Source organism: Theropithecus gelada, chromosome 1 (assembly GCF_003255815.1).
Source record: "Theropithecus gelada isolate Dixy chromosome 1, Tgel_1.0, whole genome shotgun sequence".
NCBI lineage: Eukaryota > Metazoa > Chordata > Mammalia > Primates > Cercopithecidae > Theropithecus > Theropithecus gelada.
In genome coordinates this window covers 142,694,394-142,720,617 of record NC_037668.1, presented here as the reverse complement: position 1 = coordinate 142,720,617, position 26,224 = coordinate 142,694,394, and the positions used below count along the sequence as shown (strand labels likewise).

The 26,224-nt window shown below is 38.9% G+C and overlaps 1 protein-coding gene across 3 annotated transcripts in view; it reads left to right on the top strand.

Annotated features, from left to right (window-relative positions):
- The first annotated feature begins 4,777 nt into the window (after nt 1–4,777).
- The window catches only part of DISP1 (dispatched RND transporter family member 1), a 198,749-nt gene continuing 177,302 nt past the window's right edge, over nt 4,778–26,224 (top strand). For 2 of the 3 annotated variants that reach the window (XM_025368557.1, XM_025368565.1), the window contains exon 1: nt 4,778–4,875. The gene's annotated coding sequence lies outside the window, so the exon portion shown is untranslated. The remainder of the gene's footprint in view (nt 4,876–26,224) is intronic. The other variant, XM_025368575.1, reaches the window with a different exon arrangement.

Genomic DNA, 26,224 nt, shown 5'->3' with positions numbered 1-26,224 from the left:
GCGGGAGTATCTCTGCTTAGTTTTGATTTTCCTGGGAGGAAAACAAAGTGAGGCTTGTGCACCAATCAAACACGTGGAATGCCCATTGCTTTTGCAGAGAAACAAGCAGGATTGGAGTTCAAAAGTATTAACGTGTACAAAAATCCTTAGGAACACATCCACCCAGGTTTTTAGTTAATGAGTATCATGCCAAGTCTCCCTGTTATGTTTCTTTTACACATGGAATTTCCATTGGTTTAGGTCTTAAAGCGGTCTGAAGCAGAACAGCATCCCTGTGGAAATCACATGTTTTATTTGGATTCCACAGGAGTAAAGAGCTGAATAAGGCAAAATATTATTTCTATTAGAAATGTATTTACTTCAAGAAGATATGAATCAGTGCTAAAAATATTTTTGCAGGATATACAAACAAAATTAGATCAAAACACTGAGGGGAGAAGGAAATGGGGAATTATTGTTTAATGGATACAAAGTATCATTTTGGGAAGATGAAAAATTTCTGGGCTGAGTGCGGTGGCTCACACCTGTAATCCCAACAATTTGGGAGGCTGAGGCAAGAGGATCGCTTGACCCCAGGAGATCAAGACTAGCCTGGGCAACATAAGGAGACCCTCATCTCTAAAAACAAAAAAAAGAAAAAAAGAAAAAAAAATTAGCCAAACATGGTGGTGCATGCCTGTAGTCCCAGCTACTCAGGTGGCTGAGGTCGGAGGATGACTTGAGCCCAGGAGATAGAGATTGCAGTGAGCCCAGATTGCAGCACTGCACTCCAGCCTGGGCAACAGTGCCAAATTTCTGGAGATGATGATGGTGAGTGGGAAGGAAATAGCACTTTAAATTTAGTAATTAATTTTTCACTTTAAGAGTTGTTAAGATCTTCATAGAAAATATCTTGCCTTTAATAAGCTGCAGAAGAGTTAGGAATTATTAATTGGAGATCCTGGCTGACCTTATTTATCACTCAATTCATAATCTGTAGTTAATGCAAGTTTACACCAAATGGTTAATATAGCAGAGAGTATGTTGTTGTGATTGCTTCCAAGTGTGGACTAGTTGATTTTGCCACAAATTTCTAAATTACTGGATTTAGTAGTAATTTAGTAAATTGCCACTAAATTACAAAGGGACGAGGATATAGTTTCAGACATAACTGCAAATGATATCGATGTTTATGTTGGTGGTAAAAAAAAAAAAAGTAAGGAAATGGCATATACCCATGTATGAACCAAAGAGAATGTAGAATGTGTAAATAAACTTTATGAATAACTAACCTTATTAGCTCTGTTAATTAACCCATCTACCTGTCTGAGCCAGTTGGTGAGTACAGAAAAAAAAAAAAAGCAGGAAAATTTTCCTTAAAATTTTCTCTCCTGATTCAGATTCACATGTCCATTATCTATTGTCACCCACAAATAGCTTTTGAATAGCTCTCACAGTTCTGCAGTCAGGCTCATGCCATTATACAGACGTGGGTAAACTCCAAAGATCAGGAGCTGAGTGGGAGGAGACTGAATAGTGCACTTTTAAGGATTTCACAGTAGTTTCCTCAAGTGTTGCACTCTTTCTACATTCAAAGATCAGTTAGTTAACTGGGAAGATCAGGATTGGGAGAGAGGAGATTGTTAACTAGTCCTGTCTCTGGGACTACCGAGCAATTTGGCCTTAGGAAAACCACTATGCCTAGCTGGAAGGGCATTAGTTCCTTCCTCTGTTGACATGCATGGTTTCCAAAGTCTCCTTCCAGCTTTACACTCTGATTGCATGATTCTCCCCACCTGTGTGATTTTAATAGTTAAAGTCATCAAACCCATGGTAATTGTGACGGTTTTCCTGAATGGACCAGGCAGCCATGGAGGTGTGCAAATCCTTCTCCTGTTCTTGAGCCTGAGGAGAGAAAGTGGCTCCAGAGCGCTGGTGGATGCTATAGGATGAGCTGGCAACCTTGTGTCTTATAAATTGATGTCTTGGGGTTTGATTGCTAAGAGGGGAAACCTACTAAAACGATTCTTAGCCAAATGGGAGATTTACTGGAAGGACATGGAATTGTCATAGAACTTAAGGGCAGAACATTTAGCTGGATCTCACAAGGGACTGGGGAATCAAAAACTGAAAAAAAGGGAACTAAGATGATCACCTCTCAGATAAGTCTTCTCTTTTTCCATCTTTCTCTCCTTATCCTTATTTCCTTCTCATCATTCCTGTTGCTCTCCACCTTTTCCCGTCAGTTTTGAACATCTTACTGATGCCTAACCTAATTATAGGTTTGGACGACATTTCTAATTTAGCTTGCAAGAGTGGAGCCCTGTATTGTGCATTGCAAAATCCATGACGTGAGACTTTCTAGGCCTGTTTGAGTTCAGTGTTCATACCTGGTCTGGTTTGCTGTGGCAATGACTGTTGTGCATTCAGCTCAGTGCCCATTCAGAAGGGACTCTTGGAGCACATTATCTTAAACAAGGATTGGATATGAATACCTCCTTAAGATTGTTTTGGTTGCAAGCAGCAGCAATCTTCTTTGACTAGCCAAAAAAAAAAAAAAATGTTTTGGAATTATACAGGGATATCTCCTATAACCAAAGGAAACAGGGCAGGTCCTGGGTCTTTGGTAAAGGGTCTTGATAGATTTTTTTCTTTAGGGAACTGCCATTTGTGACTCAGTTCTACTCAGTAACTATATTCTCTTTGTGTTTCTCTATGTCTCATTTAAAATTTCTGGGGCAAAGTGTCTAAATGGTCTGGTTTAGGATATGACCACCTTTGAATTAATCTGTAATGTAGACAGGGGACATGGTAAGCGCAACCAGTTTGTCTCAGTTTTCCCAAAACTATCACAGTTTAAGCACCGGAAGTCCAGCATCCTGGTATCCCCCTCAGTCTTTAACAAACACGTAGCTGGTCACACTAGGACATGGTCTCTTGTGCATATGTGGCCCATAAAAGGACTGCCTCTATGTATTTCAGCCATTCCTACAAAAAAAGGAATTGTGGGAAGCTATAAGGAAACATTTCACAGAGCGTCTATTACATTCTACTTCTTGGCACCCAGTGTGGGCGCACACACACACACACCACACACACCACATGCACACTCTCTTTTTCCCTTCCTTTCAAAAACATACTTTGCCGCTATGTGAATCGGTTATTTCATGTACCACCACAAATGGACTAACCTTACCAATGGGAGAAAACCCAAAGGTGTAATCTTTTACCTCTTTTAGAGTTAATGCTATGCCGTCTACGTACAGACTTTCTACATGATATCCATTCCTCATTTTCTTCTACTGTCATCCTATCTCCATATATATTGCAACATATGGCCTTTTGTCGGCAAAAAAGAAAAATTTATGTATTATACCATTCCTTTTTAAAAAGGCAAAGAAAGGGCTTGGTGTGCAAGAGAGTATTAGGAACGAAATGGAGCAAAGAAAACAATAAATGCAACAGTCCTCATTACTGTAGCTGGTATTGAAGCTTCTTTCTTCTGGGCTCATTCCATAGTTCCCTGTGACTTCACTTAGTATCTCATTTGGTTGGGGTGATTTGCTCAATGCAGCAACCTGAGGGGTATGATCCCTTGTGGTCCTGCCTTTATAGGGTTGTGGTAGCCATCTTTTGCCTTTACATCTGGGTATGGCAGTTCGAGAAAGCATCCTCAAGGATAAAACATGCTATTCATGATCTATTTATTTTTCTTTGATGACTAGGACAATCCCCCTAGTCAACCCCATGACTCACTGTTTTGTCTGTTCCCTTAGATGACACCATGGATTCCGTTGCACGGAGTCTCTGAAGTCCAAAATTTTTAAGCATAAGGTACAACGTTCTTCATGATCTGGCCTTGTCTTTTCTCATTATGCTTGCTCTTGCATCCGCCATCTGACACTTTGCTTAACTCCTGGCCAGCTACCGGTACAAGCCAAGCTCTCATTCCACACCATTCTTCTCCTCTGTATGCCCTTCTCCACCTTGACTGTCCTTCAACTCTTATTCATCATTTATTTCAGTCTCAATTGAAGAGTCGTTATTTCTAGAAAGCCTTCTCTGCCCAGCTCCCTACGTTGCACCGTTCCCTACTGCACCACCAGAGTGCCTCTAACACTTGAGGGTTTCATTGCTTACATATTTGTGTTTCTGTGCATAAGCTTCCCCAGGGAGCCGCCGCTGTTTATTCTATAGCTAGTTTTATTTATTTATTTATTCTATAGCTAGTTTTATTCTATAGCTAGATTTATTCTATAGCTAGTTCCTCGCCCTGAGTGTAAGCTCCACCAGAGCTGGGGCTGTCCTCTGTTCACTCTATCCCCAGTCCCTACAGCAGTGGCTGGTTGTTCACAGGCCATATACAGCAGGTGATAATAATGTGAATTATCGCACTGTCTTGCGGAGTGATTTACTTCTGTTTTTACTTATATCAACTTTTAACTAGATTGTGAGGACAGAGGTCAGTGTCTGAGTCATCTTGTGCCTCACTGGGCTTGAGCAGAATAGACGCCTGGTCAAGCATTTGCACACTGGTCGATGGATACACTAGAAAGAGCAGGAGCGCGAAAGGGAATTTTTTTGGCGCCTGCCTCGCCCTTTCAAGCCAAGCTCCCCTGCCCTCTGCCCCTTGCCCGCCGCCCGCCGCCTGCCGCCAGCAATCCCTCTCCCGCGGAGCAGTAGTCAAGCGAGGCCAGCCGGCCGGGAGCGGGCGGGGGGCGGGACTTCCGGTCCCGCTCGCGACGCGGACCGCGCCAGGCGGAAGCCCGGCTCCGGGCCAGGATCTGAGAGCCCGGACTGGAGGTGAGTTCGCAGCCGGAGCGTTGCAGGCACTTGTTTCCTCAGTGGATGCTTTTCGGCGTGCCGCCGCCCGGCGCCGCGGGACTGGGAGACCGGGTAGGGACGGGAGAGGCGGCACCTCCCGCGCGTGTGGAGGGAGAGCCGGGACCCGAGGCGTGCGAGAAGGGCCAGGACTGAGAACGGGGAACCAGGAGAGCCCTAAGGGCAGCCGTGAGGGGCTGGGGAGGGAGGCACCGGGGACCCTGAGGCCAAAGAGGCCCTGAGACTGGAGGTTGAGGATGACATGGGGCAGAGATGCATCCCGGAGGAAAGTAGTCATTCGTGGGGGCGTGTCCCGGGTCCTGGCGGATTGTCTGCGAGGGTGGCATGAGATGGCAAAGGTTGGCTTCTAGGGAGAGGTTAGAGAGGAGGGAGTCAGTCCTTCTCTGCGGGTCGTAGATGAGAAGGGCGTCTTGACCTTACGAACCAGAAAGATGACCAGCCACCTATTGGATGCTGAACTCCTACTGCTTCATTTGCAATTCATGCACTTTTTAAAAAGAAATCTATCCCGCTCCGCGCGTGTGGATTTCGGGAAAATATTGTATATTCCTAGGGACCGCTTGAACTCTTGCTTCACCCACATTCTGCGTTTCTTTGTCAAACTGATAGTAGTTAAAAGTTCTCTTCACCCAAGGAAGCCAACCAAAGTTTTCCTTTTGAACTCCTCTCTACCCTGCAGAGTTTAGCTTGTCTTATTTCCTTTGTCATGGGATGAACTAAATGCTTTTAGAATTATGGTGATAATCACATGGAAAGCCAGTGCTGTCAATGTTTGCAGTTGCAGCTCATTGTTTTTCTGCCCAACTTTCTAACACATTTTTTCTAAAAGCTATTTTGTTGGGTTTAGTCTTTTAGTTTAACCAGTAAAGGCAATTTTACATCAGGGTGCAGCAAATTACTAGCAGTTCTTAAGATATTACTGTTCCTTTTTATTTCTGCTATAAGGAGAATATATATATATATAAAAAAAATTTGCCATTATCAGTGTTTTTAAAAAATATTGATAACCCAAGATCTGTTGTTACACACACATTAGCACATTTAGTTTTCCCAGTGGCCAGTGTTTGGTATGTGGGCTCATTATTATTACCAAAGGTAATTATTTAGTTGTTATTTACCTTGTATTTATGTTTTATTGGATGTGATTAATATGTGCTTCCTAATCTACATAATATGGTATCTCACTCAGTGTAATTAGAAAGGAGTAGATGGTAGTTGAATTGGATTTTGTCACAAAGTGGGAAGAATCATAACACTGTCATTGGTGAAGGGTGAGAGTTGATGATTGCTTTGCGTGTTTCGGGTGTTTCATATTTCAACTGTTAGACGTTTTTGTTTACTGTATTATTACAGGTAACTTTTAGATCTGATTTGGTGGTCTGACTTGAACTAATTCAGGAAAACTAGAACATTTTATATATATTGGTACTGCGATGTCTTGCTAGTTTGTAAATTCTTGATGGCCTTGAATATCTATGCTTGAGTGAAATACACAGTTATAATGTCCTTATGTTTAGGAGGACTGCTGATATTTACAAGTGTAAAGCAAGGCCTAAACATAAACAGTGCCTTGATATGTAAATGAGCATATTGAATAAGTTTTCAAATTACAAAATGAAGAGATAACACTGATCTCTAAAGTAATTGAATTAACTGTCATGTTAATTTCTGTGTATGTCTCAATTTAATCTTATTTCTTTAAGTAGACAATATTGTTTATCTGATAAGGCTTGATTTTATTTTTCTTCCACCTTTTCCCACGGTTTTTGAGAAATAAAGCACTTGAGAAAGCATGCAAGTCTTTAGACATTAGTTCATGGTTGGAGGAAGTGCTCGTTGTTGAAACACAAGAACACTTGCCCTCTTGGGCAAGTTGGGCTAGCTATATATATGAATGGTATGTTGAGGTTTGATTGCCCCGTATTCTGGAAAATCTTTGGAATTGTATTCTTTCTTCTAATTGTTTAGTAAATTTAGCTTTCTATCTAGGTAAATTATTTTTGTTATTTCATAGGATTTAGATGTATTTTACAGTTTAACCAATAATGGCAGTTTTCAATTAAGTACAGTGAACTGCTGGCTATTTTATAGATTCACTATTTCTTTTTATTTCCGAAATATGTACAGTGTCTGTATTGGAAGAACTATCAAAATAGGTATAACCAAAACACTGTCTTCATATATACATACATTTGTCTTCCTTAATCTTTAGTTTGTAAAATATGAAGTAATGTGCTAAGTTGAGCTCGTTGGTTCTATGCTCTTTGGTTATCAATTTGCTTATATAGTACGTTCTCAATTATCTGCATACCCTAGTTAGAAAGCCATTTCCCGCCACTTGATAGAATCAAGAATATTTGTTACAACGGGGAAGTACAGTTTTTGGACGAGGAGCTACCAAAGAGTGCTGATCTGCTAACTTATGGTCCAGCTGCTGCACTGCCTCTGATGAAACGTGTGGCCCTTAATGAGGTTAACTCACACAGGGTTGACTGCTTTTAGTATCACTTTCTGTCCTTTTCTTCTGGTGAGTTAGGCCTTTTCTCCGATAGTGACCAAGATGACTTGGGTCTCAGGGTGATTCAAAAGGGGATGAGTCACTGCAGTCCTGTTAGTAGGGCCCTGTCCATTCTGCTGAATGTGATCCCATAAATCTTGGCACATTTTCTGGCCTCTAGGCATGTAGTTATGACTGTGAACCTCTTGTTTAGGTTGTTGTTTTAAAAATACTTTTAACACTAAATCATAATTTGTTGGATTATGTAAGTAGACTCAGTTTTGCTTTGAGTGAGGCATCACATGACACTATAGATGAACTTTTCTATTAAAGTGATAGGCTGTAACTCACAATGGCAACTATTATAGAAAACACACTGATTGCCCTTAACCGTTGTTGTTATTATTAGTTTTGTTTTTAATTTTGAGAGCCTAAAGAATAGAAGAACTATTGGATAAATGATTTGCATGGGGGGTGGGGGAAGTTGACCACTACCAGTGACATACTAGGGGTCTTGATGGTGGGAGCTGTCTGCTATAGTTGGAAAGAGTATTTTAGCACTGAGGTTTAGAATTGCCAGCTCCTGGTGACAATATAGCAGAAAGACTTTTAGTTGGTTTTGTTACAGTTTTTAAATACCACACAGATGATGCACTCCTTGGTTACCTGCAGGTGGCTGGGAGGGGAATCCCTCCCACCTCTTGTGTGAATGACCTGGTGGAGCCTCTTGAAGCAAAATAGTACCCGTTTGATTTTCACTGTGTTAGTGTATCATTATGGTTCTCTGGAGAAACAGACCATTATCACATATATATGTGTATTTGTTAAAGAGATTTATTTTAAGAAATTGGCTCATGCAATTGTGGGTGTTGGCAAGTACAAAATTTGTAGGTCAGACCAGCAGGCTGGAAATTCAGGCAGGAGTTGATTCTGTAGTTTTGAGGCAGATTTCTTTCTTCTTTGGGAAACCTCAGGTTTTGCTCTTAAGGCCTTCAGCTGAGTAGATGAGTCCTACCGACATTATGGAAGGTAATCTCCTTTACTTAAAGTCAACTGATTGTAGACATTAACTACATCTACAAAATATGTTTATAGCAACACCTAAATTGGTGTTTGATTAAATAGCTGGGTGCTATAACCTAACCATGTTGACACATAAGGCTAACCATGACAGCATTTAAAATACTTTTGGTGTATTAAACTAATATGGGCATATAAAATATTGCATAGTCAATAGGAGAATATTGATACGGTTTGGCTCTGTGTCCCCACCCAAATCTCATGTCGAACTGTAATTCTCAGTGTTGGAGGTGGAGTCTGGTGGTAGGTGATTGGATCATGGGGGTGGTTTCTAATGGTTTAGCACTGTCCCTCTAGTGCTGTCTCATGGTAGAGTTCTCACAAGATCTGGTTGTTTAAAAGTGTGTAGCATCTCCCCCTGTGCTGGTCCTTTCTCCTGCTCCACCCATGTAGGACACACAGGTTTTCTCTTTGCCTTCTGCCATGATTGTAAGTTTCCTGAGGCTTCCCCAGCCATGCTTCCTGTACAGCCTGTGGAATCGTGAGCCAATTAAACCTCTTTTCTTTTTAAATTATCCATTCAGGTAATTCTTTATAGCTGTGTGAGACTGGACTAATAAAAGTATCAAAATTCATAGCCCAGTTACTTTTTAAGGGATTTAAAAGCAGTGAAAACCTGGGTTTTCATCATGCCAAAGAATGGAAAATGGACAATTTAATGGCCCCTCCACTCTCTGACATTTAAAAGTTACTCTCTTTTTGTGGTTTTAATATGTTATATATACATATATATATACATACACACACACACACACACACACATGTGTGTTTTTTTTTTTTTTTTTTGAGACAGTGTCTCGCTGTGTTGCCTAAGCTGGAGTGCAACGGCACAATCTCGGCTCACTGCAACCTCGGCCTCCTGGGTTCAAACAATTCTTCTGCCTCAGCCTCCTGGAGTAGCTGAGATTACAGGTACTGGCTACTATGCCTGACTAATTTTTGTGTTTTTAGCAGGGACGGGGTTTCACCCTGTTGGCCCGGCTGGTCTTGAACTCTTGACCTCAAGTGATCCACCTGTCTCAGCCTCCCAAAGTGCAGGGATTACAGGTGTGAGCCACCGCGCCCAGCTAATACGTTGTATATATATTTTTACTTTAAGGTGTTTAAAAACATTTTTAAATTTTGTAACTATTTTTTTTTAAAGTTTATGCTCTTGCTAATCTTTCTGCTTAAATATTTAGATCTGGGAATTAGTTTTGTGCTTATTTAGCCTGATTCCTCTCATTTATGTTCACCAAAAGGGTCCCAGAAAGATGATTTACCCAGGTACCATACCTAGTAAAAGAACCAGAATTTGAGGCCAGATCTCTTTGTTTCCAATCCAGTGCCCTTTCTGTTACAAAAGTAGTTATAGTTAAGTGAAGCTAATCAAGGGCAAATTTTCTGTAAGGAGGGTGATTTTCAGTCTCTATTTAAGGGAGTATGAATTGATTGTTATGAGAATGGAGGTGATAGTCGGGCTATTCAGTTATATTAGGGGAAGGAAGAGCAGAGAGTAGATACATCATAAAATATCTGAGTAGACTACATAACTCCTTGGGGCACATAGTGAAGTGTGATACCCATGGGGCTTGAAGGGATTTGCAAGCTAGCCATTGGGTGATTCACAAGGAGTATTTGAAAAGACCTTAAGGATAGGGAACACATGGACCAAGAGAAGTTACTGAGAGGACTTCCTTTCTGGAGGCAGTTAAAGATAGGAAAGCATGGTGCTTTTGGAACCCAAGTACTTGGAAACCCTCCAGAAGAGAATTTTAAGGACTCCTTGGGGTATAGAACATTATAGGACATAAATGGATATTCTAGAAGCTTGCCAGGTTTCAGGCATTAATTTGAGCTGAATTATGGTAATAATAATAATTGTCATTTGTTGCTCACTTGCAATCTCAGCACAGTTAAAAGAGACCTTAGGCAAGTTACTGAACTTTATGCTTTACTTGCAAAATATGCATAGTAATACCTACTGTACATAGTCATTATAGGAAATACAAGATAATGTATATAATGTGCTTAGCATAATGCCTGCCACATAGTACTCAATAAATTGTAGCATTTATTTTACATGGCAGCTGGCTGAGGGTGTTATTAGAAAATATCACTAAAATGAGATCCCTTTTTCCTCCTACAGCTGTATGTTACTCCCACAGGTCTTTTTTATTTTTATTTTTTAAAATTTATTTTATTTTATTTTTTTGTGACTTCAGAAATATGCTTATCCATCCCACGGGTCTTTGGCATGCTTTTGCCTTCAAGTTTATAATTTCTAAGCAGGTGCGTGTGTCTGGCCATATGTAGAGTACTTCTCTACCTCTGTGATCAGCAGGGCTGTTGTTTTTGAATGAACAATGCACCTTTTGGCTGTATTTCATTGCAGGTTCCATCTCTTCAAACTGAAATGATGTTCTTAACTACAGTGCTATCTCCAATTAATTTTATTACTCTTCTTGCCTTTTTTTTTTTTTTTGCTTTGGAATGTAACTATTCAGATGGGGTTGGGAAGAGGAGTGGAAAGCACAAGCATTTGAAGTAACATTTTTCTTTAAAGGGTTCTTCCCTTCAGGTTTTGAGTAAACAACTATTTGAATAAAAATAAACTATTTTGACAGATGCCAGCTCCAAAGATAATTGGTTAAAAAAGACATTTTCTGGGATGATGCATCGTAAGATATGAAAGCACTTAAGGATTTGATATGGTTTGGCTCTGTGTCTCCATTCAAATCTCATCTCGAATTGTAATCCCCATGTATTAAGAGAGGGACCTGGTAGAAGGTGATTGAATCATGGGAGTGGTTTCCCCTATGGTGTTCTCGTGATAGTGAAGTTCTCATGAGATCTGATGGTTTAAAAGTGGCAGTTTTTGGCCAGGTGCAGTGGCTCATGCCTGTAATCACAGCACTTTGGGAGGCTGAGGTGGGCGGATCACTTGAGGTCAGGAGTTCAAGACCAGCCTGGCCAACAGCCTGACTCTGTCTCTGCTAAAAATAATACAAATATTAGCCAGGTGTGGTGGCGGGCACCTGTAATCCCAGCTACTCAGGAGGCTGAAGCAGGAGAATTGCCTTGAACCTGGGAGGTGGAGCCTGCAGTGAGCCAAGCTTGTGCCACTGCACTCCAGCCTGGGTGACAGAGACTCCATCTCAAAAAAAAAGGAAAAAAAAAAAAAAAAAAAAAAAGAAAAAAAAAAAGTGACAGTTTTCCCTGAGCACTCCCTCTTTTCTGCCACCATGTCACCATGTAAAACATGCCTTGGTTCCCCTTCACCTTCTACCATGATTATAAGTTTCCTGGGGTCTCCCCTGCCATGCAGAACTGTGAGTCAATTAAACCTCTTGTTTACTCTTGTTTATAAATTACCCAGTCTCAGGTAGTATCTTTATAGCAGTGTGAAAATGGACTATACAGGATTGAATGACATATTTGGGCTCAAGATCCAGTAGTGAGATTACTAGGTAGGAGGCATAGAGTATCTGCCTTAACTTTGTAGTGTAATTCTTTCTGAACCAGACCTGGAAACCATTTCACTTGCGTTCAGAAGGTTGGTAGAATTTGCATTTGAATCAGAGTGACTTGGTATGTTTAGCTATCATTCTCAGGAGCCTTTGCAGTGCTTGAAGATTTATTTATTAGGATTTATTTATTAGCCTTTGCAGTTCTTTCTGGAACCCTTCAAGCTTGACAAGAACCTCTCTATATCATTTTGTATGCTAGGTTTTAAATTTAAGTTGAGAAATTTATGTATTTCTACATTTATAAGCAGAAAGAGTTTAGCAAAGCTTGACAGAGGCTTTTGAGGGAAGAAGTAAGTTTGCATGTTTTTCCTGTAATTCCAACTGTTTTTTAAAGATGTAATTAAATAAACATTGAATTTTCAATGATAATGATTTTCATAAATGATTTAATACAATTGGATCATGAGATAGGACAGCTGCATATTTCCAGACCTCAGTGTTTCAAATTATAAGGTTTTCTGTTTCACGGTTCTACAGTTGATAAGTTTTGGTAATCTACAGCACCATTTCACTTTGAGTGAGACATGCTGGCAAATTATTGCCGCTAAAATATCAGTGAGTGGTATGTTGATCATTATATTTGTTCCATAGCCTTTGGTGCACACCTTCTTAAAATCTCCTCCTTTTCTCTGCTCTGTTACTTTCTCCTTGGTTAATGATGCTTTCTCATCTCCTAAGTGTCCATGCATTAAAATCGTACATTTCTCTTTCTTGTCCCTTAACCTTCTCCCAAAGGGAATCTGCTTCTCTCCTGTTAGCTAGTCTGAATTATCTGAGTTAATTCAGAATAAATAGTGGAATGACTGATAGACCTAATTCCAAATTACATCAGGATGCAGAGAAAAGGGAACACTTATACACTGTTGGTGGGAATATAAATTAGTACAAACTCTATGGAAGACAATATGGAGATTTCTCAGCGAATTAAAAGTAGAACTACCATTTGATTCAGCAGTTCCACTACTGAGTATGTACTCAAAGGAAAATTAATCATTATATCAAAAAGATACCTGCACTCAGTATGTTTATTGCAGCACTATTGACAATAGCAAAGATACGGAATCAACCTAAACATCCACTATGGATGACTAGATAAAGAAAATGTGATGTACACACAACAAACACACACGAATACTATGCAGCTTAAAAAAGAACGCAGTCATGTCTTTTGCAGCAACATAGATGGAACTGGAGGGCATTATCTTAAGTGAAAGATATCTTAGAAAGGCATTATCTTAGAAAGTCAAATACTACATGTTCTCACTTACAAGTGCTAAATAACACATACACATGGAAGTAGAATGTGGAGTAATAGTCATTGAAGACTGGAAAAGGTGGGAGAGGGTGAGGGATGAGAAATTGCAAATGGGTACAACGTACATTCTTTGGGTGATGGTTACACAAGAGGCCAGATTTCACCATTATCCATGTAACAAAACTGCACTTGGACGCCTTAAATTTATGCAAATAAATAAAAATAAATAAGTAAAAAGCAAAAAAAAGTGTATGTATTTTGAAGTGAAGCTTGTAAAACTGAAAAGTTCTGTTCACCTAAAGAATTAGCAAAGTATTTTAATATATGTAGATTGCTTCCTTGTTTACCTTGTTGCTTCAGATTTCTTTCTTTCTTTCCTTTTTTTTTTTTTTGACTCCCAGTATCTGAGAACATATTTCTTCCCTATAGGAATTGAGAAGAGGAGGAAGAATAATGGGAGGAGACAGGACCTTTTTCAACTTGACTAATAGGTATAGCTACTTCTCATACGTTTTTTCCCTCTCCAGGTCCTCAGAATCTCATTACATTTTTTTGTTTGTTTATTTAAATAGTCCCTGATGAAATATTATATGCCTCTTAGTTGCAGTTTCCCATCTCCCAACTTGTTATAAGATAAATACTTCTAATTTATATATTAAGTTACATATTAATTTATGAAACTTATTTTACCTTGTTTTTCAGAACAGTAATAAGTTTTATTGACATGATAAATTTTTTCCACCAAACAGGAAAATTCACCAGTAAATGTGTTGAAAATGCCCCTAATGATATTGGCCTCTATTTATTGATCATATATGCCAGACACTGCACTGCAATGAGAAATGTAACTCATTTCTTACAACAACCCTTATATAAGGTAGATGTTTATATTTGACTTTTGGAGTGATTAATTTGTCTAAGCTTGTGATACCTGTGAATGGTGGAGCTTATTTTAAAGCCCTTCTGCTTTTGCTTATACGCTGTTTTCTTCTACATTTCAAAAGCACCTTAAATGATTTGGTGCTGATACTTAAAGTACTTTTTAGAAAGAGTTAGCAGCATGTTGATTCTACTTTTTTTTTTGTATGTCTTCATACTCCTAAAAGTGTTTTATTTTCCTTTTGTTCCACTGTAAGCATTTGTTAAATGTAATTCATTTATTTTTTTCAAGGATGGTACCATAATTAATGTAGCATCTAGCATAGTTGAAAGTAGCAGATACTTTAAAAATATTTGCTGCATTGATTCAAAACAGTAACGAAAGGAGAGGTGGCAGTTAATGGAGGGGGGCTCTTCACATAAAAATTCGTTTCTGTTGGAATGTGAGGCTGGAACCTTTCTCATATTACAGCATGCTGCAGGGCAGGGCTAGAATCCAAGGTTTGATTAAAATCACCCAAACTCTTTTTTCTTTGCTTTACAACCCCAAGTTATTGCCAGCTGAAAAGGATAATGGAGGGTAATGATGAATGTGTTTCCATATGCCGCTGCTGCTGCAAAAAATTTTTAGACAGTTTCATTTTTTTTAAACCTAGATAAAAAGACCACTTTGAAATGAAGAGTAAATTAGTGGCCACTAAATGAGTGGTTATTAGATTGCTGCCCTAGAAGCCTGTTCAGGTGATGCTGATGGTGGTTGCTGCCAGTTAACAGTTCGGTCTCAAATAGTTTCTCCCCAGGGGTGGGGAATGTTGGTGGTGGGGGAGGTGGTGGTATAAGAATTCAAGCATTCTTCAGAGTCTTTCTTTTTCATTCCCAACTGTAGGTTTTAGACATGGGTGTTACTTTTTCAGAAACTGCCTAGATTTTCATAGGCTGTCAAGGTCAAATATATTGATTTAGCCATTTCATAATATATGCGTATATGAAAACATCATGTTGTATACCATAAATATATACAATTTTTATCTGTCAGTTAACAAATTTTAAAAAAGAAAGTCAAATGCAAACTAAACTTTAATAACTTTCTGCAATAGATCCTTTTTTAACTCACTGGAACCTGGGAGAACTAAGCCATTTGGAATAGCCTGTCTCTCTCTCTCTCTCTCTTTTTTTTTTTGAGATGGAGCCTCACTCTGTCACCCAGGCTGGAGTGCAGTGGCACGATCTCAGCTCACTGCAACCTCTGCCTCCCAGGTTCAAGCAATTCTCGTGCCTCACCCTCCTGAGTAGCTGGGATTACAGGCGCCCACCACCACACCTGGCTAATTTTTTTTGTATATTTGGTAGAGACAGGGTTTCACCATATTGGCCAGGCTGGTCTCGAACTCCTGGCCTCAAGCAATCTGCTGGCCTTGGCCTCCCAAAGTGCTGGGATTACTGGCGTGAGCCACCACTGTGCCCAGCTGAATAGCTTGTATCTCTAATACATTGTTATCCCAGCCTCCTCACCCCCTCAGCAGTTAAACTATGTGCTGGGCAGATTGAATTGCTGTGCTTACCAAATTGTTTGTTTGTTTTTGATACTGGGTCTTGCTCTGTCACCCAGGCTGAAGTGTAGTGGTGAGATCATAGCCCACTACAGCCTTGACTTCTGGGCTGAGGCAATCTTCCTGACTTACCCTCCCAAGTATCTGGGACTATAGGTGTGCACCACCATGCATGGCTAATTTAAAAACTGTTTTGTAGAGACAGAGGTCTCCTTTCATTGCCTGCGTTGGTCTTGAACTCCTGGGCTCAAGCTGTCCTCCTGTCTTGGTCTCCCAAAGTGTTGGGATTATAGGCTTGAGCCACCATGCCCATCCTGGATTTTTCTTCTTAGTATAGTTGATTATTCCTCATGGTTGCCCCTCAAGATGACTTCAGCAGCAGTATAGTATAGTAATATTCCTTTAGTCCTTTAAGACTATAACCTGATTATTAGTAATTAGAGCTCTGGGCTCAATTGCAGATTAGTAGTGTCCTTTACACATTAATACTTTTTTTTTTTTTTTTTTGGAGACAGGATCTCACTGTATCACCTGGGCTGAAGTCCAGTGGTGTGATTACAGCTCACTGAAGCCTCAACCTCTTGGGCTCAAGTGATCCTCCTGCCTCAGCCTCTTGAGTAGCTGGGACTACAGGTGTGTACCACCATGCTCAGCTATTTTTTTTTGTTTTTTAACTTCTTACAGAGATGGAGTTCTACTGTGTTGCCCAGGCTGGTCTCAGACTCCTAGGTCAAACGAGCCTCCTGCCTCAGCCTCCCAAAGTGCTGGTATTATAGACATGAGCCACTGCACCTGGCCTACACTTTAAGAATTTTTAAATGATTTGTGGTTGTTTGGTATTGGCCTTTACGTTATTATATATCTGCTGAATGCTGTGTGATGGGTATTAAGATTATCCACTCCTATCAGGGAGCTACTAACTAAAATGTAATTTCTTTAACCATTGAATTTGGACAATCTGACTTCAGAGTTTTAGCTCTTAACTCTTTTACTATAAAGCTGATACCTCCCATTTTATAAATAATATAGCCCCTATTTAAGATTTCTAAATATAACATTCCCCCATGTCATTTTCTATTAGAGTATGTGTATATATGCAAGGTTTTCCATTTCCATTCTAATAAAACTTTCATCTTTAGTTTTAGTGGTTGCCAGTTGGTTTCTTGGAAGACGTTTTCTGCCTTTAGCATTTTTATTTCAGGTAAAAGGATTGTGTCGCCTTGATGACTTCTTGGCATATATGCTCTAAAGTTAGTCTTCTGTACCGGTAGAGACAAACAGTTAAAGCATGTACAGTACTTCTTTTGGATTATGTTATAATTTGGGGGACAGATTTGCCATTTGAAGTTTGTCTTAGATACATAATTTTTATTCTGTAAATGTACAGATGGTGGAATTCTGGAAACATCCTGTGTTGAAGAGAAAAATTCCACTCAGAATTTAAAATTGGCCTTGGAGAATTATAAAAAGGGGTAGGGGCATGGATCATCCATATGTGGGTTATTGAATTAAATTTATCACTTTTTTTATTCTTAGAGTCAACTTTTATAATACTGTTACTGGGATTGCTTGACTTACTAAGCTTTTACTGGACACTTTAATTTTGGGAGTACAGTTTCTAAACTCCTGATATAATCTTCATGCAATAAGATGTTATTTTATCAAATTTTGGTATTACATGCTCATTCTTAACTTTGACAAATTTTAATAGGTGAGTTATACATCTTTAAATTTATATAATTAATAATCATTCTTTTTTATTTCTAGAACTGAGGTCAGGGGTAGTTAGCTATCTGAAAAGTAACAGCTGGGTTTTATTTTATATGCATTGTTAATCGTGGCATTTTGCTGTGGAAGGGGCATTTGCATTCAATTTAACTTAATCTTCCTTGTGAAAATCTAAACATATTTAAGCATAGTTTAGGAATAATAAACTTGAGGTACTACATATAATTTGATTTAGAAGCTTTTTAATCCTGAATAAGGAAGGAGTACATAGAAAGTCAAGGAAAAATTCTATGTAGTAGTTGTGATACTCAAGCTGAAATAGTCTGATCCAGCAGCCTAAAATAATGACCTCCTCACTAGTTGAGCATGCTTCCGTGTCATGAAATGAACAGGACAGGAAAAGGTATCTGTGTACAATCTTTGTTTCAGGACTGTACTAGGTATAGTGTACTTGCATGTTAACTCAAATATTAGGCTAAAAAGTTTGTATTATTATTCCTCTTTTAAAGATGAGGAAACTGAAATTTTAAAAGTAGGTGACTTGTCTGTGGTTAGAAGAAATATATGTAGATTTGTGATTTATGCACAGAATATCTGACTCCAAGACCTAAATTCTTTCTACCATATCATATACTTTCTTCTCATCTTTTGTTTTTTTCCCCCCCTTGAACTGTGTTGGAAGTTTTCTATTTCTTCTTTTCTCTATGGTTACCATAGAACTGTTAATATCCATACTTAACAAAGTCTAAATGTAAATGCAATCTTTATCCTTCTCCTGAACCTCCTTCTGACAAGAACTATTTTTATGAGATATTATGGTTTTGGGACTTGATCTTTCAGCCCCAGAAATAACAGCGTTTAGATTTACCCATATGCATTTACTCTTTTTTCCCCTGACCATTCCTTCATGTGTATCGATTGTAAGATTAACTGTTTTTTAATTTACCCCCCTCAGGAGCTTTATGTGAGACAGTCTTTGCTCAGGCTCTCCATTTTGTACAGGCCCTCAAGTTTTGCTGCCTATTACCCTATTTTCTATAGCTCCTGTCCTCCATCAGGTTCGTTCCACCAGGGATATGTTGATTCCCCAAGGGAACATTGGCTTCAGCACTAACTCACCTCTCTAGACTTGTACTTTTTAAAAAATTATTTCTGCCCTTGAGCATTTCTCTTACTTTGTTGTTGGCTCTTCCATACATTAAAACAAAATTTTAAGCACTTAATACAACATTTTTAGATGTTCTCCAGCCATGGGGCTGCATTGCCAGAAATAAAAGTCCACGTTGTCATTGTGCTTCATGGGAGTATTTTGTATTGAACCTGTGGGCTGGGGGATGCGTAGAGGATTTTTTAAAATTTATTTAAAAATAAATTTCTAGGCCGGGCGCGGTGGCTCAAGCCTGTAATCCCAGCACTTTGGGAGGCCGAGACGGGTGGATCACGAGTTCAGGAGATCGAGACCATCCTGGCTAACACAGTGAAACCCCGTCTCTACTAAAATACAAAAAAAATTAGCCGGGCGAGGTGGCGGGCGCCTGTAGTCCCAGCTACTCGGGAGCCTGAGGCAGGAGAATGGCGTGAACCCGGGAGGCGGGGCTTGCAGTGAGCTGAGATCCGGCCACTGCACTCCAGCCTGGGCAACAGAGCCAGACTCCGTCTCAAAAAAAAAAAAAAATTTCTAGTACCTGATAAAACTCTTTCATTTAGAGTCATAAGAAATGAACTATTTGTTTGATGAAGAAGCAACAGATGACTTCCAAAAGCACTTTTGAAAACTCCCCTTACTGAAGGTTTATATTAACTGCCCTCTGGAGGAAGAAAAAAAATCTGAGAAAGATCTTTTAATAGTACATTAAGTATGTTTTCCCTTGCATCTTTTTCTAAGATAAACAAGAACCAAGGATTACTTGCTCTGTGCATGGGATGCCATGTTGTAAAGTTTAGGTAGCAGATGCTCTAAGAAAATTTGTAACATTAAGGCTGAAATTACCATGAAAATGCCAAAACATCTTTGTATTGGAATTTTACAAAATTTGTTCTTAGGACTTAACTTCTTAAAGCATATCAGTTTTCAAAGAGATGGTAACTTACTTCATCAGTTCTCTTTGAATTTTTTTTCTTTTCATGAGATAGAGTCTTACTCTGTTGCCCAGGCTGGAGTGCAGTGGCACGATCTCGGCTTACTGCAACCTTTGCCTTCCCAGGTTCAAGCGATTCTTCTGCCTCCTGAGTAGCTAGGATTACAGGCATGCACCACCACGCCTGGCTAATTTTTTGTATTTTTAGTAGAGATGGAGTCTCACTATGTTGGCCAGCCTGGTCTTGAACTCCTGACCTCAGGTGATCCACCTACCTCAGCCTCCCAAAGTGCTGGGATTATAGGCATTAGCTACTGTGCCCAGCCAAGAAATAGAAAATAACTTTAGAGCAGTATTTTCTATATTCTGTTTTTTTCATATATTCTCATATGATTACCTACATAGGATATATGTGTTGTGTTTTGCTTTGCTTACCTGATAGAACACTGTTAAAAATAATATTTTAATTGAAAAGATGTTTAACTCACATTTTTTAATGGGTTAAGGTTAATGTTTTGAGGTTTTTGTAGCAGATGGTATTGATTTAGTGTTTTTGGCAATAATTTTGTTAGCACTGATAGAAAAGATGAGGATTTGAAAGGAAACAATTGCTTGCTTTGTAAGTCGTGATGTTCAGTAATGACTAAGTACATTCATTTGCACAGCCAGTATAAACTCCAGATGATTTTTTCGCTGCCTGTTCCTTAAGTGGGTCATGTGATTTAGTGTTTATCACTGACTTGAATATCTTCAAGTTTTACAAACCACATAACTTGACCATGAAATCAAGCAGCTCTTTCAAAGGACTCTTTGAAAGTATATTTTATTTTTATTTTTGGGGTCATTTCAATGAAAATAAGATTGTGCAATTTGTGTATGGGTTTTGGAACTTTTCTCCCTTCCTTTCCTTCTTTTTATTTCATCTTTCTTTCCTGCCTTCTTTCTTCCTTCCATCCTTCCTTCAACCTTCCTTTGTTTTTGAGACAGCGTCTCGCTCTGTCACCCAGGTTGGAGTGCAGTGGTGCGATCTCGGCTCTCTGCAATCTCCACCTCCCAGGTTCAAGCGATTCTCCTGCCTCAGCCTCCTGATTAGCTGGGACGATAGGCACGTGTCACCATGCCTGGCTACTTTTTTGTATTTTTAGTAGAGACAAGGTTTAGTCATGTTGGCCAGGCTGGTCTCGAACTCCTGACCTCAAGTGATCCTCCCTCCTCGGCCTCCCAAAGTGCTGGGATTACAGGCGTGAGCCACAGTGCCTGGCTCCTTCCACCCTCTTTAAAACAAATTTCAATGCAGAGATTTCTGTGGTACTTTTTGGTTGGTCTTCCCAACACGGTCTCTGCCATTAGCAGTTAGCTTTTAGCAAGGCTGATAGGCCATTCACTTATTTTATAAAATCAGTTTGTGTATATGGTATTTGGTGGCTGTCTTTCAGAGATGACAGTGACTCAAGTGTCTGTGTGACTGTGACTGCTGCATTTTATTTAGATCTGGTCCTTTTTGTTCTAGGCATAATGGGAAAGGAGCCTAATCCCTAAAGAATGATATCTAAATTTGTGAAGAACCCGCCTAAATTGTTATGGTGGCACATGTGACTGATGGATCTTTTGGATTTGAATGCCTGTAATGTTTTAAATATATGTTTACTATTAAAATTGTTCCTGGATTCCTTCTTTCTTCTGTAGGATATGTGTATGGATTAGTTGTACAGAACCATTAATATGCTGACCTTTGTGCAAATGTGAAATACTTTTTTAATGGTTCTTTTAAAAACTGGGTTCTGTCAACATTGAGAATTTCAGCATTGTTATCTGATAAGAGTTACTACCCCATTTTAAGTATTGATTAGTTTGACATATGTATGGACACATACACATGTGGAATCATAAATTAGACAATGATATGTAAAAAATGGGGAGATTATTTCAGAGGTAGTAGGTTTATTTTTGAATAATAAGTGTGTCTTAAATTCAGTAAATTAAATATATAATAAATGCCTATGGTGTATAGGAACTACGTTTGATGCCAGGTAGATTTATAAATAGCTGTAAGTTCTTATTTCTTATAGAATAAGGAATTGTCCATAAAGACCCTATAGCTTAGAATTGCTGAATTTAATAAGCTCTATACTTTTTGTCATTTTTTGTCACTTTTTGTCAAAAAAAATAAGCTTTTTGTCATTACTTTTAATGGCAAAAACTGCAATTCTTTTGCACCAACCCAATAGTAGTTCACATGAGAGACATCACAAGACAAAGAGATTAGAGAAAACTTTATACATAATGACTTGGGACTGGTACTTGAAGATAGGATTTGTAGAGGCATAGAGGCGTAGGGGACAAGTACCCAGCAGAGGAAGCCTGGGACAAGATGGGAAGTTGCAGCATGTGTTTGAGGGACCAGTTTGGTTATAATATATGAGATACATTTTAGAGAGTAAGGGAAGATAAGATTGGGGCTAGGACATATAGGACCTTGAGTACCATCTTGAGAAAACTCTGAAGTTTGTGAAACACTGAGGTGATTGATCATCTATTCATTTTGTAACCAGTTGAGTATCAGTTGTGTGCCAGGTACCAATTAAGCAGAAAAGTAGAGTGGGTAAGAATCACATAGCAGCCGGGCATGGTGGCTCACGCCTGTAATTCTAGCACTTTGGGAGGTCGAGGTGGGTGGATCACTTGAGGTCAGGAGTTAAAAACCAGCCTGGCCAATGTGATGAAACCCCGTCTCTACTAAAAATTCAAAAAAAATGTGGTGGGCACCTGTAATCCCAGCTACTTGGTAGACTGAGGCAGGAGAATCACTTGCATGTGGGAGGCGGAGGTTGCAGTGAGCCGAGATTGCACCACCGCACACCAGCCTGGGCAATGGAGTGAGACTCATCTCACAGGCCCTGGGGCAACTAAACTTCCAAGTTTAAGTCTTGATTTACTACTTGTTGGCTTAATGACCTTGTGTAAGTTTCTTAACCCTCTCAGACAGGTCTAAGTCTATCTGTGATGATAAATTTGTGAAATCATCAAGTCATTGATTTTTATAAAAATTTCTAATGTTAAGGTCTAAGAAATTGTTATAAGAACTTTCATTTTTGGTTACTGGTCTAAGAGATAGAGAACTATTTTATCATTAATATAAAAAATTTTAGTATTTCACAGAGAAGTTTTTTAGTTGAGACCTTTTAAAATGCAGGATTACTTTAGCTATTTTGACTTCTTTTGGATATTCTTGAATTTAATTTTAAGTCAAATTTAAAATTAAAAGGAAGGCCGGGCACAGTGGCTCACACCTATAATCCCAGCGCTTTGGGTGGCTGAGGCGGGTGGATCACCTGAGGTCAGGAGTTCGAGACCAGCCTGGCCAACATGGCGAAACCCCGTTTCTACCAAAAATACAAAAAATCAGCCAGGTGTGGTGGCTCGTGCCTGTAGTCCCAGCTACTTGGGAGGCTGAGACACGAGACTCACTTGAACCCGGGAGGCGGAAGTTGCAGTGAGCCGAGGTTGCACTACTGCACTCCAGCTTTTGTGACAGAGGGAAACTCTGTCTCAAAGAAATAAAAAATGAAAGTAAATGTAAGTTAAATTAGATTACACACATTAAATTTAAATTTAAATAAGTTGAAAATTAAAACCCAAACACACCTTAAATAAATCACAACCCAAATAATCTTGTACCCATCTATCTCTTCAACTGGAGGAAGGAATTGAGGACATGGGGGTTCTGTGTTTGACTTCTGCGAACACAAGGTAGTTGTTTATTTGTTGTTGCTGCTGATGTTTAAATCAGAAAAGAAGGTTAGAAACGCATACTGAGTAGGCAGAATTACAACTTCCACCCTCTGTTATAGACAGTTTAGGATAGATATCTGATTGAGAATAGACTTTTAACAAAGTGATAAGAGTTGAGATAAGTCACAAATATAACTTCACTACTGTTCATATTAGTGTAGCAAAAGTGTGGGTATTATTAAGTAGGTTCTTCCGTACACTCTACTTGTTGTTCCAGGACATTTCTATGGGTTCTGATCAGTGGTATTTAGTGGTATTTAATATTTGTATGCCCCACGACCACCCTCTAGTACCCTACATATTTATTACTATAAACTAACTTTTGATCTCTGATACTGTGGAATAGTTCAGTTATATATTCAAACTGTGTGGCAAGACTTGCAGTGGAGAGTATAGGAAATGGGGTTCTCTGAGGAGAAGGGAAAGGCTTGGTGCTGTGCCTTGTTCTTTAGAATTTACATCCCTTTAATTGCTTTCCTCCTATGACCATTGCTTTGCCATGACTGTGTAAAACTATGGTATGATGTATGAGTTATGAGGTGTTCATTTCAGATGTTATGCACTGAGCTCTAATTAACTTGACAGAAGCCAGATTCATTTTTATGCAGAGACTTTTAGTATAGTAGATTTGGAGCTAGAAGACCTAGGCTTGAACCTTGGCTCTTTCTCTTATTATTTGTGCCACAAAATGTAGGTTTTCTTAATCTGTTTTCTTATTAGTAAAGAGGGAATAGTCATTACCGTTGTAGGTTGTTGTGAGGTTGTTGCAATAAGACTTAAATGAGATGCCAAGAAAGCATTTTATAAAATTCTAAAGAGCTGTTTAAATGCCCAGTGTCCTTGGTACATGGTGAGTCTTTGGAGGCATGCAGTGTGTCTTAAGTATCATTTGGAGCAACTACAACACTAAGGCACAAATTTTTAAGTTGTAAGCTCTGTGAGTACAGACTTCGTCTATTTTGTACTGCTGCATCTGCAGCATCTTACAGAATGGTGTTTATTTATTTCTAAGTTTCAAAACTTTAAAACATTTTTCTTCTGCTTACCCCCTTTCCTTAGAAATTTGATGATTCTTTCTTCATCTTCAAAAGAAAAAAAAAAAAGATATTAACAGAGCATAGCACCCTGTCCTGTAGTTGGATAGATAAGCTAACTCTTTGTGGGCTGGTCCTTAAAAGTAAAGAGGGAGGGTGGTTACAATGGGATTCTCTTTTAGTTCTATTTCTGCCACAAATAAAAAGAAACAAGATAATAGATGGGAACCTGAAATGAAAAATGTTTCAGTAAAACTTAGAGAGATAGGCAGGAATTTAGGAATAGCAGTTGAATGAAGAAGCCAGAATAGGAGTTTGGGTTGGGTCCAGGGAAAGATGATCTAGACCATAAAGGCGTACACGAGGTCTTACTGTTGAAACATTCTGTCACAGCCAGGTAGGGCACACTAAGCTTATACATGGAAATTCAGACTGCTTTAAAAAATGGTACCCTGTTTATATTTTTATGTATGTAAATCAGCATTCCTGTGGTGATAGAGGATAGATAAGATTATATTTTCAGATAGTAGCCCTATAATTCTTTTTAGTAGGTTAAATATACCCTTCAAATTAGTTTTCTGAGAGTGAATTATTTGACTCATCCAGGCTTTGTTACACATGAGCTGTGCGATATTGGGCAAGTTATCCAACTTACTTGACTCTGTTTTTCCCATGCCTTAAAGTAGAATAATACTTCCCTTGCAGAGTTGTTGTTAGGATGCAAAACAATGCATGTGAAGTACCTAGTGCAGTACTAAGTGCACAGTAGGGATTCAGTTAATGGTGGTAATTATTATTTTTTGATCTAGGCTTAATGTATAATTATTTGTATATCATTTGACAGTACTATTGATATAGTATGAACATGCCAAATGTTGGTCTTGTGGGTTTCGGTGTTTGTTTTTAGACTAAATATATATTATGTTTTCCTTTCATAGATTTCTGAGAGAGCAGACACCATCTTATTTCTGTTGAATTATATTTAGTAACTCAAAAGGCATATACCAAGCTGTCAGAAGCAGCTTCATTTAAAAGGTAATTTCAAATTTTGAAAGGGTCATTTACTCTTTAATTTTACTTGGATTATATTTGTATACTTGGCATAGATAATTAATGGTTCTCTTACACTAAATTTGATTCATTCAGACTATAGAACATCCCTATTATATCATATTCACTCCGTATCGGAGTTTTTTTCTTTTTTAAAAAAATCTTTGGTAATACAGTTGATTTTCCAGTCTCAATGAGCACTACCATGCTATATGACATGAACAATGTAAATAATTTGTTTCCTCGCAAATATTTAAAATTTTTTCCCAAATGATTTTAAATGTATTTTGTTTAAATGCAAAATACCAGGTGCATTTGGAATCATCTCAGTGGGGAGCTTGTTACTGGAGTAGGAAGGAGAGAAGCTGGAAAGAAGTTGTATGCAATGACAAATTTTTATACTACTTTTAGGCAACCTTGACATCTATTTAAAAATCGAGTGGCCAGACGCGGTGGCTCACGCCTGTAATCCCAGCACTTTGGGAGGCCGAGGCAAGCGGATTACCTGAGATCAGGAGTTTGAGTCCAGCCTGGCCAACATGGTGAAACCCTGTCTCTACTAAAAATACAAAAATTAGCCAGGTGTGGTGGCACATGCCTTGTAATCCCAGCTACTTGGGAGGCTGAGGCAAGAGAATTGCTTGAACCTGAGAGGCAGAGGAGGTAGCAGTGAGCCGAGATCGTGCCACTGCACTCCAGCCTGGCAGACAGAGTGAGACTCTTGTCTCAAAAAATAAATAAATAAAATAAATTTTTAAAAAATTTGAACTTAATTCAGCAGACTTCCTAGATCTCTATTTTGTATTTAAGATAGTAGTAGCAAATAGAGCTTTTAGTGGACTACGAATAATTTTGACTTTTGAGATAGGAGGAATAAGTTGTTTTATTTTCTGAGGGCACACTTTGTACCAGAATCTTTAAGTGACCATGAAATGAAGGTAAACATAATTG